Below are 21,838 nucleotides of genomic sequence, written 5' to 3' on the forward strand. Positions count from 1 at the left end.
CAGAAAAGTGGCAGCGTGAAATTATATGAGAAAACAGTAAACATTGGCATTTCGGGGACAGAACAGACGCGTTGTTAGCAAAAATTACATAAAAATAAATAAACTAAATGCTGTGAGGGTGTGATGAAAGTGTGAACTTCATGGTCGATCAACTTGGTCATCAACCCATTCAACTCTCAATCTATTATACTTCTACTACTGCTACTACGACTACTACTACTACTACTACTACTACTACTATTACTACTACCACTACTACTACTACTTACTACTACTACTACTACTACTACTACTACTACTACTACTACTTCTACTACTACCACTACTATGACGACGAATACAACGATGAAAGAGAGAGAGAGAGAAGGGGGGGGGTATTCTTCTCTTGCCCTCTCACCATTCATGACATAGACTTGTCTACATTGTTAGATCAAAGGGATGGATGCCGCAATTTCGCACGTTCTTCCCATTTCACATATAAATACTATCTACTAATACTAGGTATGTGTCATCATCAGTTAGAGAGACTGATCAGCAAGTTCAAAGAGGTGAGTTTCACTCGTGTCTTCTCATTAATATGTGGAATGTCGGTTGATAGTTGTGTAAAACATCAAATAGAAATGTTGATCGTCTCCACAGAATTCACCAAAACTCAAAAGTAGGAGGAGCTTATTTTACCTACTGTTATTACGCCAATTCCCGATTGCTGGACAATACGATTTGTCATTTTATCAGCTAATTGGGAGGGGCATAGAAAAAATGGTCAAATTGTAATTGGTTGATTGAAGAGTGTGTAGAGAGAGGGTATTTGTCATGGGGGAGGGGGGGGGGGTATTAAAATGCCGGAAAAGAAGATGGGTACAAGTCACCATGAAAGAAGAATTATTTGTTCTTATACCATCAATGCATATCGCCAGATATTTATTCACACTGACGACGGTTGGGGTTAATTTGTTCAAATGCGTTATAAAAAGACACTATCTTTGTGAGTTCCCAATCCAGGGCTGAGAATCTTCCGCCTAAATGGTAGTTTATCTCCGCCCATCCCCGTCACAATTCCTCCTTTTTCAATTGTTTAAATTTTAATTTTTTTTTTTTTTTGATAAATAGTGATTTGGAGAATTTCTCAGAAATTTTCCACTGAATTTCCCGTGTCAAGCATTTTCCTCAAAAACCACAAAATCACCATTATCTCTTATGTCATATTTTGACACCTTTGCTCACGTCATATTTTGACACCTATGCTCAGTCTCGTGAAATTTGGTGACGGTTCCGTTTTTATGACGTCGGGCCAGACAGAATGGCACCTGATGTCACAATCGACACAGAAGACCAGTGGTGTTCTTTGATTAGCTGGTTGATGGTTGAAGTGGAAGGGAGGGACAAATGGGTCTGGATTTGTTTACTCCGTTGTAGGTACCTATTGCCTTTTTAATACCCACTCTCTCTCTCTCTCTCTCTCTCTCTCTCTCTCTCTCTCTCTCTCTCTCTCTCTCTCTCTCTCTCTCTCTTATCTCTCTCTCTCTCTCTCTCTCTCTCTCTCTCTCTCTCTCTCTCTCTCTCTCTCTCTCTCTCTCTCTCTCTCCATTAAATCATCTGGTTATACAGAGATAATATATTAATGGAATAAAGCAATGGTGATTGGCTTAGTTTTCTCTTCTTTCTTTTCACCTTAGGACTATGGCTTTAAATTTGAGATTCTTGGTTTGTATTTAAGCTGAATAACCACTATGTTTCGGTAACAAAGATATTGTAGCCTGCTTTATAAAGTAAAAATCAAAACAAAATAACACTTTCTGGCCTTTATTTGAATAGCATTGTAGGCCTTTAACATATGGAAAGGACAATTCCTTAAATGTTTACAAAAAGTAAATTTATGTCTAATAATAAGAATGGATTTGTACTGCTTATAGTAATCTATTAAATAATACTATACCAGTACAAAACTATGTTCCTTTTATTTTTACACTTTGCTTGTGTTTGATCGATAGACGGAGACATTTTCCTCCTTTTTGACAAATTGCTCCATCACTGAATAAAAAACACTCACCAAAACCACTACATCAACATCTCTACCACCACTACTATTACAACCACCACCATATCATCATAAATACCACCACTACTACTACAAATAACACCACATCATCCCTACCACCACTACTACTACAACTACCACCTCATCATCATTCCTACCACAACTACTACAACCACCACAACACAATAATCTCTAAGACCACTTCTACTATAACCACCACCACAGCATCATCCCTACCACCACTACTACTGCAACCACCATCACATCATCATCTCTAAGACCACTACTACTACAATCACCACCACATCATCTTCCCTACCACCACTCCTGCTACAACCACCACCACACCATCATCACTAGCACCACTACTACTACTACTACAAATAACACCACATCATCCCTACCACCACTACTACTACAACTACCACCACATCATCAACCCTACTACCACTGCTACAACCACCACCACATCATCATCTTTACCACCACTACTACTACAACCAACTGGGTGGGGATCCTGACCTCCCATAGCGGACAGGGAGGTACATACTGTGTCTTCTATCCCCTTATATCTGTTTTCCAACATGCTTTCTGTCTTTGTCTCGGAATGAGATTACTTGGTTTTGTCCTAACGCTGGCCGGAGTCCTAGCTGGGAGGGAAACAGTCAAATGCATAGTTATTGTTTTGGGAGATGATATTTTTTTCCTTGTAAATTATCTCTCTGTTATGTATTATTATTTTTGTTTTGAATGTATAATGTAAGCATTTGAGTGTGTTCCTCTTTGTTGGATTTTGTGCTTGTATCTGGATGAGACTTGTAGGTGATTTCAAACTAAGTACATTGGTGGTATGCTCTTGGAATCTACATCTGATCCCTATTTGTTCTCAGTTCCCCTTTTTCTTACTTTTTCTTGGGTGCTTTAATTGTAATTCTAGAACTTTTTACTATCCCATTTACTGGGTGGGGTTCCGACCTCCCATAGTGGGCAGGGAGGTACTTACTGTGTCTTCTATCCCCCTGTACCTGTTTTTCAATTGTTTCCTGTCATTGTCTTGGAATGAGATTACTTGGTTTTGTCTTGATCCTTGCCGGAGTTCCTTAGCTGGGAGGGATATAGTCGAATGTAGAGTTATAGTTATAGTTTTGGGAGATGATATTTTTTTCCTTGTAAATCATCTCTCTGTTATGCATTGTATTATGTTTAGTTTACATATTATATTATAGGATTGGCAAACATTTGAGTGTATTCCTCTTAGTTGGGACCTGTGCTTGTGTCTGGATGAGTCTTTTAGGTGATCTCAAACTAAGTACTTTGACAGTGTGCTCTTGGAATCTACACCTGTTCCCTATTTGAACCAATTCCCCTTTGTCTTACCTTTTCTTTTGTGCTTTAATTGTAATTCTAGAACTTTTTACTATCCCATTTTCGTCCTTTTTACTGGCGCTGATATGACCTTAATGTGTTGCAAGCGCCGTAAAACCCTTAAAAACAAAAAAACTATCCCATTTTCTTCCTTTTTACTGGCGCTGATATAACCTAAATGTGTTGCAAGCGCCGTAAAACCCTTAAAAACAAAAAACATACTACAACCACCACAACATCATCCCTACCACCACTACTACTACAACTACCACCACATCATCACTCCTACCACAGCTACTACAACCACCACCACACAATCATCCATACGACCACTACTACTACTACAATCACTACCACTACCACCACATCATCCCTATCACCACTACTACAACCACCACATCATCATCCCCACTACAACCACCAAATGTTGAAATTACACTTTCAACTTTTGAAATTCCACCGAGTCGTGTCAGAAATTGCTGCGAGACAAATTTTGGATCGCATCTCAGTACATTTTAGTGAAATTCAAATTTATAGAATATGGTCGCATGGATGGGTCATGATCTTCACGATGAAAAATTTCATTCTCACCCCTGCAATCATTGCCACTCACTCTGTCGTTGACCACACTTAATACTGCTTGAGAGAGAGAGAGAGAGAGATGTTGAAATTGAAAGGAATTCCCACGTTCTCCTCTTAATCCATTCCTCCTAATAACACCATTGTGTCATAAAACATGTACGTGTCAAATGAACAAGTCCGAACAGCATGTTCAAAGAGACGAGTCCTACTCATTAATATGCGTAGAGTCGATTAACTCACTCAATCCTAGAGATTTTTGCTACTTCTCAAAATTGGACAAAATGTATTAAAAATGAGCATGTGCATAGATAGTTTTATACAACTACCATTAACATGCAAAAACTATAAACATTAGCTTTGATACTACGCGTATAATTTGTCTCATAAAAAGTGTAATAAATAGGCATGAAGTGAAAGAAACCCTGGTAAACTACGGGTATGGTCGTTATTAGGGTTGAGTGAGTTAATGAAGGTGTAAGATCAAAGAATTGTATGAGCCGCTGTCGGTCCAGGGATGGTAAATTTAATTGGACACATGTCATAAATAATCGGCGTGGGAGGCTTAGATAGACATATTGATAGATAGATAGATCCAAGTAAACAAGTCCCTCTCTCTTTTGTCTATTTGTCGATGTATGTTTGATTTCTATTGCTTCCATTGTTATTAATTAATTTAAACAAAACAATTTTTTTTCATTGAGCTCTATATAGCGCAATATCCACTATTGTGCTCCAAGCGCTTTACAAGGGTCCCTGGTCAACAGCAATATTTAACATGTAGGACATTTTTAAAAAAACATTTTTAAAAATAATATGAACCTGATCAATGGAGCCAAGCCTAAAATGTACACTTAAAAGTGGAGTTTAATATGTCTAATTTAGTTTATCATCATAAACCTGACCTTTTTTTCTATTTTCCGTCCACAAATCAAGGTTAATCGAGCTCAATCAAAGTCATTAAAATAGAGATTAAATCGCACAGCGTCCCTTGTTGCATAAAAAAAAAAAAAAAAATGGCGGCGCTCGACCTCTCACTAGCCACTTTTGATGACGTTTTCCTCCTTGTTGTCCAATCTAACCCTGTGTTGTCTATGGTAGGGACAGAGACCATCGCGTCAATCTCGGGTTACTCTTTATCATCCTTGTGAGAAAAGCCAGAGGGCTGTGCTCACAGAGGATGGTAAGCCATGGTTTATTCACTCAGAGTGGCATTATTTCACACTCTGTATATCTTGATTGATTTGGCAACATTTTATGTAACTTGCACCATTAACCCTCGGTAGTTTAACATTTGCATACTAGGTATGGCCTTAGATCAGACTTTTGGGGTGGATCAAAAGGAGGAGGCGGTTTTCAACAGCTCTGCCATCTGTGAAAGATTTTCTGATGGTATTAGCTCTTTATTGATTTGAGACTATGGGTAACGACTTATGGTTGTGTGGCTGATGCTCTAATTTTTATACTTATGAATTTATCAGTGTTGCTAATATACTCTGACCTACAGTATATTTTCCCTCGTTTCGATTCAAATTGTTTGGTATTTTTAGCAAACATTTTGTGTATCATTTTTAATGCATACAACTACAACCAACATGGTTCTTATTGATCCTTTTTAAGTGCAATAGACGCATTGACCCACGATTTGCAGCAGTCTTAGTTTCCAGCATAGTATAATATCACATGACGTGACACGGATATCGGTATATATTTAAAAGTTGATTTTATCATTTTAGTGGGCCGAAGCACGATTTTGCTGTAGGTGGTAAGGAGAGGGTTAAGCTGTCAAATCAGGGAGCAGCAGGCACTGGTGAGATAAAAAAAAACCCTGAAAAGTCACTTGTCACGATTTTTTAAGCCCTCTAGGTAAAAGGGACACAATACGTGACAAACGCATTCCCCTACTAACAATGTGACATCGTCTCAAAACGTTATTATGTCGGGACGAATTAGATGCTAGGAAATAAGAATACAGATGTTATGAGTTTAGGTAACATACTCAAAACATCAGTCTACCAACACACAAAACGATGTGTAACGCTGAACGTTTACAGATAGGACGAAGATGACGTCACTCTGGTCTTTGTTATTGTTTTGTTTTTTTTTTTGTTATTTTTTTTTTTGTTTTTTTTTTTGGTCATCCATATTTATGAGTAATACTCACTAAACTGTATAAACTAGACTATAAACGTTCAAGGTAACACATAAATTTGTGTGATGGTCCTTATACTTCCGGATGGCAATGTTGTGAGCTTCTTAGCCAAGCGCATACTATCTATAATGTGATACATCGTCTCAAAACGGTATTATGTCGGGATGGGTTAGATGCTCGAAAATTAGCCTATATAACTTGGGTTTTCAATTACTCTCTTCGTATAACAGACCTTACCCAATTGTCAAGCAGGGTAGTGATATGCATTTAGTATAATGAATTCTTTGGTTTGGACTAATTGTTTATCGGGTATTTCATTATATTGTACGATTCATTTAGTTATGTCTTGAAGCGATAATAGTTTCTGGCTTTTCAGCGTTTTACATCGCGTGCCACTATACTATATGACTTTGAAATCTCATATGAATTCACAATTCGACCATTTGTGTTGTAGAATGGATAGATAAACAATACTTACCAAAGTTGAAGTTTGTTATTCTACAACACTGGTCGATTGTGAATTCATTTGCCCTCCCTTTTCGTCATTATCATATCCCCTCCCCTCTAATTCTATTATCGTCATACGATCCATGAGCAGTTTATTTTAGAGTTGGGTAGTATCTGGCCGGGCTCATAATAGAGTAGCCCGCTCAAAATTTAAAGTGTGATCGGTTACTGGTGGGTTCATCACTCAAACTCAAATGAATTCACAATCGACCAGTGTTGTAGAATAACAAACTTCAGCTGTGGTAATTATCGTTTATCTATCCAATTAACTGTATTATTATGAAGTGTTTACATAGATTAATATTGTATTTTAGCCTCAAGAGCTCTTTTATTTTTTTTATTTTTTTTTACAGTCACTGCAGTTGGGTAAATTCGCCGCGAAATTTTATACTTATTTTTTCCCCAACAAGACAATACGGGCAACAATTTCCACTTCTTAAACACCTTTTGTCCTCAAATCTCTTTACATTATCCGATTCCGCCTATTGACCAATCTTTATTCGCACTTGAATCGAGTGTGATGATAAAAGTGCTTTCCTGAGGTCAAATTACAATGACTGTGACAGAATTTCGAGATCATAGCCATCTGGCCATCTTTACCTGAGTTTGACTGATTTCTGGTTTTTATTCCCACTTACATATATTCATATTTTCTTTTCTAAACTTACTTAGATTTCAGTGCTTGATAACAACTTATAATGCATGTAATAATCTTGTTATTGTGGTATCTTGTTATTTGGGTTGCAGGGGGTACATACAATAATGAAGCCTCTTTGTAGTTTTCTTCAAGTTACGTGTAGTTTTTAATGAGGAAGGTGTAATATAGTCGATGGAGTAAATGAGAGAGATTTGATAGGGAGGATGTATGGAGTTGTTCTGAGAGGTTTGGTGGCGAGATATTTCTTGATAATGAGGTGTAGTTTTTGTTGTTGAGAATGAGATGTGTGTAGTTGCCAGTGCCGCTATTTTGGCAGGCAGCGTGGCAGGCTTCTTGAGGCTTGGGACGAATGAAGAGGGAGTGATAGAACAAAACAAGATCTTATTTTGCGCAAGAGATATGCTGAGTTTTTCTCTCGCGCAATGCTCAGGGTCGTGATTGGTTCTAAGGAAGGGGCGACACTGTCAAATAAAGAAACAGAAATAACACACTATTAAATCTTACTATCTAATAGTTTTATTTCAATTAGGATTGCCCCCGACGTGAGTCGGGAGGCGAATGACCAATGCATGTTATATAATGGAATAGAAAATGAAGATTGGCACTCAGCCCTAAACGTAAGTCGAGTGGCGATACGGCCAATGCATGTTATATAATGGAATAGAAAATGAAGATTGGCACTCAGCCCTCAACGTAAGTCGAGTGGCGATACGGCCAATGCATGTTATATAATGGAATAGAAAATGAAGATTGGCACTCAGCCCTCAACGTAAGTCGAGTGGCGATACGGCCAATGCATGTTATATAATGGAATAGAAAATGAAGATTGGCACTCAGCCCTCAACGTAAGTCGAGTGGCGATACGGCCAAAATTAGTAATATAATGATAATCGAATGTATCAATAAAACATGAATATTTACCAAGTGAGATAATGGCATCGAATATGCCAACATCATTAAGCATAAAAGCATAAGATATAAATCACTACCAACAATCTCAGAAGTTTGGTATAATTCTATGATGCAGGGCATCATCAGGACATTATACAGCTATAACGATTAATGACCAAGAAAGCTTGACAGACAGACCGATAACTGAGCATACAGCTAGTCAGACAATAGGTACTTATGCCTATATGTGTATCAGGTGACAGGCATATAGATAGTTGAATAGATTATTGGGTAGATTGATATGTAGCCAACTGTAATCTCATACTAAGTAATTGAAAAGGTAAATATATAAAGATGGGTACATATGTGCATAGGCAGACAGATTAGTAAGTATACAGATAGATAGGTCCGTAGGTCGGTCGGTAGATGGATGGATGGATAGATAGATAGATAGATAGATAGATAGATAGATAGATAGATAGATAGATACAGAGAGATATAGATGGATAGATGGAAGGGATGTGACAGTGACAGGATAACTATACCAACAACATTAGAGTAGGCCGATATTATTTACAAATCACCAGTAATAAAGATCGTGGTAAGTTTGTAATCGTGATAAACAGATTATTGCTAGCACTCATGTAATCAATTAAATAGACTAAGTATTTTCCTCATGACAGATACAAGTTATACTGGCACGTATTCGATTTACTGTCATTACACAAAGGCATTAACAATCCATGGAAATGATATGAATAAAATAAGAAATCACGATGTCAATAATTAAAACAATAAATGCAACAGCAATAATAATAATAATAATAATAATAATAATAATAATAATAATAATAATAATAAAAATAATAATAATAATAATAATGCTTATGACAATGTTAATAATAAAAGTTCAACATACCTGTCAAATAAAGAAACAGAAATAACACACTATTAAATCTTACTATCTAATAGTTTTATTTCAATTAGGATTGCCCCCGACGTGAGTCGGGAGGCGAATGACGTTGAAGCGAGGTGCGCCACTGGTTTTATCCTTTCTCCCCACTTAAGTGCGACGGCGCGCAGCATACCGCAAGACGAATAGAAGGAGACCATAACAGAAAGTGCTATTTAAAAAAATACAAGAAGTATGAAACCATCATACTACATACTTCCCCCTCAAGACAAAAAATCGTCCCCGATTTTCTTAATAAACTATAAGCAACTAATCCCAGATAAAGAGGAAAATATACATAAAAGATAATAATATAATAGCAATTAATAAAATAGCAATTATCGTAATGCCCATGCAATCATGTATGAGCGCTCAACATGTCCGCTCCACCTTCAGCAGTAATGAGAGGTGGCACTTTGCCTGACACCTGTGCCACCAAGGCCTGAAGCCTAACAGCCCACGCTGTGACTGCTTCATTCTCTACCTGCGACGCGATGGCAATCTTTTGCAAGAGATCGGAAGAAGGCAAAATATTACCATAAAGTCGATCAAGACTTTGAATGATCGCGTCGCAGGTCACTTCCTCCCCCATCTGAAGAATGAGGTCGGCCGGTAGCCCTTTTAGAGAGCGTCTCATGGCCGCCACAAGGATGCGTTCCGAGAACATATGAGAGCACTGGAGGTCTTTAACCTCCAGTTTCCATTGCAAAAAGGAACAATGAGAAGGGGAGCCGTCATCCCCGGAAAAGGTGGACAGTCGTGGAGCGTCAGCTCTAACGGCTGAGACATTGACAGGTTGCTCCGTTTTCTTTGTTTCCTGCACTGCATTGAGCAATTCCATTCTTTGCTCATTCGACAGAGCAGCGATGCCGTCGATCAAATTCTGAATCAACTCAGCCATATTACTAGAGCGTTGGAGATAGATAGACAGATAGATAGATAGATAGATAGATAGATAGATAGAGAGAGAGAGAGAGAGAGAGGAAGAGAGAGAGAGAGAGAGAGAGAGAGAGAGAGAGCGATAGAGAGGGGGGGGGGACAGGTAGTGAGACAGAGAGAGAGAGAAGGGGGTGGGGGGCGGTGGAGTTGTAAGCACTGCAAAAGTGATTAACAATATGTGATGAGTAAGTGACGGGGAAGAGGGAGGGGAGGGAGGTAGGAGGTGGATGAGGGGCGCCTAGAATGGTGAATGTCAGTACACAGTAAAATAAAATTAAGAAATGAACAGCCAAAAGGGGAGAAAATTGGAATGCGGGAATTCCAACTAAGCCCCCAAACAAAGAAATGCATTTTCAAAAGTCACACTTCGTCTCTAACAAAAGAACAACTAGGTCCACTAAGTCCTGTCTGAAATTGATAGCAGGCAGGAGAAAAGGGGAGACAGAAGGGCTTGTTTCCGGATTTACTTGGAATCCAATACTTGAGATATCTGATAAAAGCAAAAAGAGGAGTTGTTGAATGTCTGACACCTAACCCAGTCAGCGAGTCTTAGTGTGCGCAATCAACCAGAAAGTATGACCTAACATTAACAACTGTCTTCCAAAAGAAGGAAAGATGGAAACGTATTTTATTTCCATTTACTTGGAGGTTACGTTCTACTGATCATAACATACAAAATGATAAGTGTTCTGAGAACTCATGCTGTGAGTGAAGTGCTTGACACACGCAAACATATGTTATAAATTTCATGATACTGCCCACAGACCAGAAAGGTACAAGTCAAAATAAACATAAACAAAATCACTATAAAAATTTGCGTGCATGGACAAAGTGTCAAGAACAAATAAATGGAGCAGTTATAAAATGAGCATAGTGAAAACATGTAACGGAAGAGAGAAAAAATACAAATTAAAAATTCATAATAATAAAAGCAAACAAACGAGGTAAATATTCACGTGGAGAGGGGACGAGGAGGTACTCGAGGTGGTGGGGGGGGGGGGGATGGAAATATAAGTAAATAATTTACACCAAATATGTCTCACCACTCGGTTGATCAGACCGGGCAGCGAAACAAAAGGCAAAAGAAATGAAATACAATGACACGTTAAAACACACAACAAAAAATGAAAGGAAATATAAAATAAAATTATCAGGCCTGATGTAAAGAATGTTTCTAAACATAATATTTTCACTGTTAAGAGAAAATACGATTAACACCGCACATCAGATCATTCACTTCATTTCTTTGTCTCAGCGTGGGTTGTCATCACTGTTATCTAGGGTTGTCATCGGATGCCCTCTCTTGGTTGCTATGCAGCCAACATCGCTATCATCTATTGCACAGTCAAAGCGGTCCTTATTTTCACAGTGTCGGGCCTTCCCATACGCTGGGCGCCAATGTAATAATCTTGTTATTGTGGTATCTTGTTATTTGGGTTGCAGGGGGTACATACAATAATGAAGCCTCTTTGTAGTTTTCTTCAAGTTACGTGTAGTTTTTAATGAGGAAGGTGTAATATAGTCGATGGAGTAAATGAGAGAGATTTGATAGGGAGGATGTATGGAGTTGTTCTGAGAGGTTTGGTGGCGAGATATTTCTTGATAATGAGGTGTAGTTTTTGTTGTTGAGAATGAGATGTGTGTAGTTGCCAGTGCCGCTATTTTGGCAGGCAGCGTGGCAGGCTTCTTGAGGCTTGGGACGAATGAAGAGGGAGTGATAGAACAAAACAAGATCTTATTTTGCGCAAGAGATATGCTGAGTTTTTCTCTCGCGCAATGCTCAGGGTCGTGATTGGTTCTAAGGAAGGGGCGACACTGTCAAATAAAGAAACAGAAATAACACACTATTAAATCTTACTATCTAATAGTTTTATTTCAATTAGGATTGCCCCCGACGTGAGTCGGGAGGCGAATGACCAATGCATGTTATATAATGGAATAGAAAATGAAGATTGGCACTCAGCCCTAAACGTAAGTCGAGTGGCGATACGGCCAATGCATGTTATATAATGGAATAGAAAATGAAGATTGGCACTCAGCCCTCAACGTAAGTCGAGTGGCGATACGGCCAATGCATGTTATATAATGGAATAGAAAATGAAGATTGGCACTCAGTCCTCAACGTAAGTCGAGTGGCGATACGGCCAATGCATGTTATATAATGGAATAGAAAATGAAGATTGGCACTCAGCCCTCAACGTAAGTCGAGTGGCGATACGGCCAATGCATGTTATATAATGGAATAGAAAATGAAGATTGGCACTCAGCCCTCAACGTAAGTCGAGTGGCGATACGGCCAATGCATGTTATATAATGGAATAGAAAATGAAGATTGGCACTCAGCCCTCAACGTAAGTCGAGTGGCGATACGGCCAATGCATGTTATATAATGGAATAGAAAATGAAGATTGGCACTCAGCCCTCAACGTAAGTCGAGTGGCGATACGGCCAAAATTAGTAATATAATGATAATCGAATGTATCAATAAAACATGAATATTTACCAAGTGAGATAATGGCATCGAATATGCCAACATCATTAAGCATAAAAGCATAAGATATAAATCACTACCAACAATCTCAGAAGTTTGGTATAATTCTATGATGCAGGGCATCATCAGGACATTATACAGCTATAACGATTAATGACCAAGAAAGCTTGACAGACAGACCGATAACTGAGCATACAGCTAGTCAGACAATAGGTACTTATGCCTATATGTGTATCAGGTGACAGGCATATAGATAGTTGAATAGATTATTGGGTAGATTGATATGTAGCCAACTGTAATCTCATACTAAGTAATTGAAAAGGTAAATATATAAAGATGGGTACATATGTGCATAGGCAGACAGATTAGTAAGTATACAGATAGATAGGTCCGTAGGTCGGTCGGTAGATGGATGGATGGATAGATAGATAGATAGATAGATAGATAGATAGATAGATAGATAGATAGATACAGAGAGATATAGATGGATAGATGGAAGGGATGTGACAGTGACAGGATAACTATACCAACAACATTAGAGTAGGCCGATATTATTTACAAATCACCAGTAATAAAGATCGTGGTAAGTTTGTAATCGTGATAAACAGATTATTGCTAGCACTCATGTAATCAATTAAATAGACTAAGTATTTTCCTCATGACAGATACAAGTTATACTGGCACGTATTCGATTTACTGTCATTACACAAAGGCATTAACAATCCATGGAAATGATATGAATAAAATAAGAAATCACGATGTCAATAATTAAAACAATAAATGCAACAGCAATAATAATAATAATAATAATAATAATAATAATAATAATAATAATAATAATAATAATAATAATAATAATAATAATAATAATAATAATAATAATGCTTATGACAATGTTAATAATAAAAGTTCAACATACCTGTCAAATAAAGAAACAGAAATAACACACTATTAAATCTTACTATCTAATAGTTTTATTTCAATTAGGATTGCCCCCGACGTGAGTCGGGAGGCGAATGACGTTGAAGCGAGGTGCGCCACTGGTTTTATCCTTTCTCCCCACTTAAGTGCGACGGCGCGCAGCATACCGCAAGACGAATAGAAGGAGACCATAACAGAAAGTGCTATTTAAAAAAATACAAGAAGTATGAAACCATCATACTACATGCATACAAATTATCGCCTTCATAATAATTATTGTACAATGATATTGATGTCTGGCGAATTCATCTGAAAGTGCTGGCGAATTTACCAAAAAGTATATAATTTTGAAATTATGTCATAAATATTTTAGAAAGATGTTCATGATGAGAATTTACTCTTAAAATGAAAATACAATGGATATGGATGGAGTCAAAGTGAAAATATTATTGATTTTGTGACCAGGGCCTTCACAGTCAAGTGATCAAATCAGAGGAGTTGTGGTGTAGGATTGCCGTCTCAGTGGAAAAGTCAAGGATATCACATCTTGATTACGACATGTCATTTTGACGTCCTATACTATAACTTTTTAAGATCTGTCATTGGTTGCCTGAAGCATCCTAGCATTCATGTCTCGTCTTTTTAATATGGACTATTCCAATGTTGAGGGCTGGAAGGATAAATATCTCGGTACCGTGCATTATTTCATGGGGGTTTAGGATCGGGGCGAAGTTACCCGTTAAACCGTAGCCATCGTTAACTTATAACCTGACACACCCTACCTAGCAATATGCATAAGAGGGGCACCGCACTAGGACAGGTAGTGAGTGACCTGTAGTAGTCCCAAATCTGTAACATATATAATTTAGAGAAACCTACCGCACCTATTGGGACAAAACAGTCCCGTTGTGTCCCAAGCCGTTGTGAAATGCTATAAAATCAACGGGACAGGACTGCACCAGTCCCGTGTTCATATCGTTTGTGATAGTAGAAAAATATAGCAGCCTTCCGCACTAGGACAAAAGAGTCCCAGACTTGGCGGCACGGTGTCAAAGTTGAAATGCCTGTCTTTATTTTCTGCATCCCTATGTTCAACATTACTACTACTACTACTACTACTACTACTAATACTACTACTACTACTACTACTACTACTACTACTACTACTACTACTACTAAAATTCCTACTGTCGCTTCTGCTGCGCTATTACTGCCACTGATGATTATAGTAATACCTACATCCCTTATATTTTGTATTTATTTTCCAACAATAGTCCACACTTTATTTTATTTCACTTTCTATACTGCATTACACAGTTCCTTCCCGCCTCCCCTCTTTTGACTTAATTAATTACGCACCTTTTATAAATTTCTATTGCTCTATTTTAATTCGTGCTTCCTCATAAAGTAGCATACAATTTCCTGCCCATCAATATTTTTGTTTGTGCATCTTAACAACGCCACTACCACATTATCTCATCGTCTGTAGTCTTTCATTCATCCTGTTTTGTTGATAAAGGGGAAATCCGAAACGTCCATTTTATCTGTTTTCGTATATTAAACTAAAGCTTACATTTCATTTCACAGTTATTTATTTATTTATTTATTTCAATTCTGAATATAAAAAAGCAAGAACAATCAAAAAATAATTCTATGTGATGAAACCACGTACAGAATGCATAGCAACATAAAATTTTCGGCAATTTAATGACGTATGTTTATAAATATAACGTGTCTAAAACCGGTCGCACATCTATTCGGTAACTTGTGGGATCAATTATCTTTATCGTTAGTTATTTCGGGAATTCTCAATGAAAAGATTGTGTCCTTATGTAAGTCCTTCTGAGCCGCTTGGGCTCATTGTAAGACAAATTAAGTCCTTTAGAGCCTTGTAGCCAATGGTGCAGGAGTCGTCCCGATTTCAATAGCGGGAAGCGGACAATTAACGTATTTGTTTGAAAACCTTTGCACAGGGCAATAGTCTATCGCAGATTACTATCCCAGCTTGACAGGTACCCTTTTACACCTGAATGGAGTGAGTGATTGGAGTAAATTTTCTTGCTCTAGGAAAGTACAAATTGGCTTCGGTCGGAATCGAACACAGAACCACTAAGTCCAGATTACAGCGCGCTAACCACTCGGCCGTCCTGCCTCCTAAGCTTATAGACTCGGAACTTATCCATGTTTCTTTAGCGTTGAGCAGACCGATAACAGTTTAAAAGTTTTAAAAATATAATTCCCTTTAATCATCCCATAGGGAAAATTTTCTCGAGGGTCTATTCCAAGGGAAGACTGGAATAACCAAGGCGTCAGTCGCAGTGCAGCGCCGCAAATTAAGTTAGGACGAGGTGACTTGCTCAAGGCCACACAGAACAGTGATCGAACCTGGTACCTTTCGGTTACGAAGCAAAGACCTTACCGCCGAGCCATGCAGACCCTCTATTATCCTTTTGACGGGACGCTAGTCTGTCAAAGATTACTTTCATCAGCCAACTGGTCCTCATTTGCACCTTGGTAAAGTGAAGTGATTCCAAGAAAAACATTTTAGGATAAGATCGGAAATCACCACAGTCTATGGATTTGACCCTTGAGCAATCTTTGGGTCATTAAAGGAAGCACCCAATATTGTTTTCTCTTTCCATTTGTCTTTTTTTTTTCTCTACGTAGTAAAGCACAGAAATATGCAACCTCTATTTCAATTTCATCCATTACTACTACTACTCGTAGTAGTAGTAGTAGTAGTAGTAGTAGTAGTAGTAGTAGTAGTAGTAGTAGTAGTAGTAGTAGTAGTAGTAGTAGTAGTAGTAGTAGTGGTAGTGGTAGTAGGTAGTAGTAGTAGTAGTTAGTAGTTTGTAGGAGAGGTGGTAGTGGTAGTAGTAGTAGTGGTAGTAGTAGTAGTCGTAGTTGTTGTTGTTGTAGATGTAGTAGTCGTAATAGTAGTAGTAGTAGTAGTAGTAGTAGTAGTGATAGTAGTAGTACTAGCAGTTGTAGTGATAGTAGTAGCAGCAGCAATAATATTACTCTTGCTATAAGAATATTTCATGATTATATAAATCTTATGAACACAAATCTCATTGTACGGTGTAAAAAAATCATTATCGTCATGTCGTATCTTATGTGGATTCATAAAATGTGAATTTTGAGTTGTACCAAGGCCTTTTTTTTTTAAATTATTAATTTATAATTCAACCTATTAAACAACTAATCTATTAATTAGATGATATTACATTATTATTATCACCATTATAATTATCATTATTATCATTATTATTATTATTATTATTATTATTAGTAGTAGTAGTAGTAGTAGTAGTAGTAGTAGTAGTAGTAGTAGTAGTAGTAGTAGTAGTAGTAGTATTACTATCATTGTTTGCCTTGCTTTATTATTGATTTTATTTACTTGATTTGTTGAAGAAAATATATTCTTGTATGAGTTATATTGGCAATTGCCTAAAAATAAACTTTTGAATCTGTAAAATAAAAAAAAAATGTATTCGCGCAAGCGATACGCGAGGTGTATCCTGGGACAGTCCTGTCCTACTGCGGTACCTACCCCTTTTGAATAGAAGTTTTCTTCAGTGGGACAGGACAAATTCGTCCTGGGAGAGTCCTGCCCTAGTGCTCAATAGGTAAGCGTACGGAAACGGGGAAACAAATCAGTGAAGAAAATGCGAAATTGCCCCGTGGGGTCAACTTCCTTCCGCGTGATTTATCGTTCCCAGGTCAAAAAACAATTAATATTAAAGTACCAGATCGGTACCGACCAAACATGACAAAATAAAAAAAATATAATATACATAAAATATGTGATATTGAATAATATGCGAATCGAAAATAATAAGAATATTTTTAAAAAATAATCCTGAATATACAGTACTTGTGTCATATTTGTTTCATCATAGTTTACAGTAACGTGCTATTATATTTAATTAATATTATTTATTTTAAGTCGTAATTATCAATTATTTTTCTTTTACAAGAAACAAACCAAAATTTAAAAAGTTAAAATCTAAGGGAAGTAATCATGATAAATCAAAAGGCTCAAAGAACTGCTTTTGGATTAGCCATTTTTATATGTCCTTGGAGTAGGTATCCAAATTATGTTTGTTGTGTCCTGTTTGGGGAAATGTACATGAATGTATCAGGTCTGTTATGAAATAAAAAGAGAGCAAATAGTTCTATCTTTTATTTAGACAATACTATACACAGTACTTCTATCTGACAGAAAAAAGACAATCAACGTGTATGTTGTATAATTATATAAAGGTTGTTGATTTAGGCAGCGGCGTCACAAATAAAAACTGGACATGGGGCTGATCAATTATATCCTTTCAAGGATCTTGAACCTCCATGGAGCTCAATATCCACTATATTATGTGTTCAAAGCGCTTTACAATCCTACAGCGTCACGTTGTACGATTCGCTAAGGCGCTATTAAAATTGTTTTCGCAATGCACAAATCTGTTATCGGCCAGGTACTCATGTTACGCCTCGTTGAGGTGATAAAATACAATTAAAGTGCTTTTTACCAAGAACTCAACTTTGCGCCGCAAAGAGCGGGACAAACCAGACACCTACCGGTCCGAATTTGAGTTTCATATCACAAGACCACAAAGTCGCATCACCACCCCAATCTAGTTTCATGTCGGAATAAATTGAAGTTTGGCTAAAATGAGTATTAAATCAATATGATTTATTGAGGAGAGAGAATGAGGAGACACTGTTATATTGAGGGGGCGTGGGGGGGGGGTGAAATTAAAGATTCTGAATTTCGCGACCGTGAAGGAGAAGTGGCGAATAGGTAAAGGCCATAGATATGAATATATCCATTAATGTCAATGGTAAAGACAAATAGAAGTAACGTAGTTTTCCCCAGATGAATGTATAAGTTGTCTACAAAATAAGAAGTGAGGAAGTGGACTCAAAATGTAACTTTTAGGTAACTACAACAACTGGGTTTATGGGTCATTTGCGAGATGCACTTATTTGCAAGTCTGATAACCCAACTCCTTATGGGCTAATTGTTGTAATGGACATCTCAAATAATGACGCTAAATATTGTCCATTACAACAATTTTAACGAGACCTGGAAGTGGCCTTGAATGTAGGTCCTGCATATGTGTACACATCGTCATATGCCTAACTCGGTGTGTAAAATGCATTCCAGCCTCCGATCCAGCCTACTTCTTAGGCCTATCCTAAATCCCAGGAAATGGGAAACAAACCAGTGAAGAAGATGGGAAACGCCCCCGTGGGGTCAATTTCCTTCCGCGTGATTTATTGTTCCCATGTCCAAAAAAAAAAAACCCCATTGAATTCAACGCAGTACCATTCGGTACTCAGCTAATTGATAATAAAAAACATTAAATATGTAGATATTTGATAATATGTGAATCAAAAATAATGAGAATAATTTTAATAATAACACTGAATAAACAGTACACTTTAACACATATATGTATTATCTTAAGTTTACAGTAACGTGCTATTATATATTTAAAAAATAATCAACATTATTTATTTTATGATGTGATAATCATTTTTTCTTTACAGGGTTAAAGGTCCTGACAACTCGACAGAAAGTTTAAATAAATAGGTAGTAGAAATGGTGGTAGATTTTAGCACGTTATATGGAGAGATTAGGTTCAGAAGGTAAGTATTTATCTCCGTTAAAGCAGAAATACTTTAATATAAATCAACAGAATGACCTCACACAATAACACGTTAACACGTGAGTAATAGTACGTTTTAATTAATTAATGTTTGGCATTTACTTTTCCTCTCTTCGTTTTTTTTTTTTTCTCCGTTCCTAAATTTATTATAACTGGTTCCTTATCTGTTTGGTAGAGGTTGGATGTGGCTGGTGGCGACCTTCGTATGACTGGTGGCGGCGTTAATGTTGCTTCAGCCTGTTTGTTCCATGGAGGAGCCTCGTGGTCATTCTCTGGTTGTCCCAGTGACTCTAGATAGCTTCAGCTCTGGGTCAACGTGTAACCAAATGGGCGTTTAAGGGGTAACCAGATCTGTGAATATACAGGAGCAAATCTTTGACTAGTTTCAAAATTGTTGAATTCCTTATGAGCAGTTATGTCGTGAGGGTTTCCAATTAACAAACCCTTGACATCACCACCGATCTAAATTTAGTTAGTCATCATCCTTAATTAACGCGATACGGGTAGGTTAGTGGGATAGCGAAAGATAAGTAACAATTAGAGCATAAGAATCAATACATAATATTAATGATAATAATAATAATAATAATAATAATAATAATAATAATAATAATAATAATAATAATAATAATAATAATAATAATAATATCGCTTATTAGCGATAGCACATTTGTAAATGTGATTCAAGTAAATGTAATTCATTCTTTTGGAAGGCATACATACATGTACAATAATATATACATATATAATAATAATAATGCTGAAAACTTATATAGCGCTATAACTCCGAGACACCAGACTCTAAGCGCTTAAATTACAAATTACTTTGGCTGACACATACTCATTCATACACAAGCATACACACACACACACACACACACACACACACACACACACAACTCACAATAGAAACGAGACAGACCTATCTTGCTTCTCATAACATCTACTAAAGACGAAACAGATATGTTTTAAGCGAACGTTTAAAAATAGACACAGATTCTTTTTCACGAATGCTCTGTGGTAAGGCGTTCCAAACAGAGGGTCCGAAATGAGAAAAGGATCTCATTCCAGCATTTTTCCGTATTCGAGGGACAACTAGTTTGGTGGAATCACTGGCCGAACGTAAGGGGCGGGGTTTTGAATATATTTCAATTAGTTCCGAAATGTAGGAAGGGGCAGTACCTTCAAGACAACGATACACTAAAACACAAGCTTTGAATTTAATCCTTTTCTCAACAGGCAGCCAGTGCAGGTCATGAAGCAGAGGTCTGACAGAATCGCACCGACGCTTCATGAATACTAGTCTGGCAGCGCTGTTTTGGACAATCTGAAGACGTCTCAGATTATATTGGGAAACGCCAAACAACAGAGCATTGCAATAATCCAATTTCGATAGCACGAGGGACACAACCAGGTGTTTGGTCACATCCTCAGATATGAAACGTCTAATGGAAGCAATCTTTTTTAGTTGGAAGAAGAGAGATCTAACCAAATTATTAACCTGATGCTCCATCGACAGTCCAGAGTCTAAGAATGTGCCAAGGTTTTTCACTTTATCAACAATTTGAATGGAGGCATCCGCCAGCTTCAAATCTGTTTCACTTTTCCACTTCCTGTTCCCAACATACAGCACCTCTGTCTTATCATCATTTAGTTTCAGTCTGTTCTCATTCATCCATTTCTTAACACTTTGGATACAATTCTTACTATCGGCTGATACTTCTTGTAAATTTCTCGTACTGGAAACGCAGTACAATTAGCGTATTGGTGGTAAGACAGACCGAAACTTCTGATGATTTTAGACAGAGGTCCAACGTACAGAACAAAAAGAACCGGTCCAAGTACTGAACCCTGGGGAACCCCACAATCAAGAATGATTTCCTCAGATCTATATTCATCCACCGTAATAATCTGTTCACGATTAAACAAATATGACCTAAACCAATCAAGCCAATAGATAACGAGAGTAAGTGAAATATTTTGTTTATAATAACGTGAGTTATCTATTTCTGTTAATAACTCGAGTTATCGATATCTGTTACTATTTTATAGGTTGCTTCTACTTACGGCCCAGGCGAAAACATCATATTGATTATTACTCACTACACATACTAGTTTTAAATGGAATTAATTAATAATAACACAATATTTAAGTCCACAGCTATAAGATTGATATATTCATTCATACCCTTGTCCACACAATGTTTCCCGCAAAATAGAAATTCGAGTTCACCACTATAGCATGTTAGTGATAGAGTGATGGAATGGGAGAGAGACAGAGTTAGCTGAGTATTTGCTTATAATATAGAAATATGACTGGAGTTAGTGAATCCCAGAAACCAATGATGGACCAACCAGGATTCGTCAGTGCCAGGGTGTGACTGGTGATTTGCTCGAGACCAATCATAGTCTGCTCATGGATCGCGTGAGGTAATCTTGTGTAATCCTAAGATACTTTTTATTATGGCCCTTTGATCGCCGGACGGTCGATTAATTATTCGCCATAGGGCTTCTCACGCCTATCGGCTGGACGTTAATTTATTCAGTGTCATACTTGGCCGTTCTTGTAATTATAGCAGATGGCAACTCTAATTATGCTGAGATAATAAAACCATAAAAGTATGGGGCGACACTGTGAAAAAAGATGTATAGAGTTATTTTAAAATCCCGAGA

The sequence above is a fragment of the Berghia stephanieae genome, chromosome 7 (genome assembly GCF_034508935.2).
Source record: "Berghia stephanieae isolate SIO BIC M18660-M18661 chromosome 7, UCSD_Bste_1.3, whole genome shotgun sequence".
NCBI lineage: Eukaryota > Metazoa > Mollusca > Gastropoda > Nudibranchia > Aeolidiidae > Berghia > Berghia stephanieae.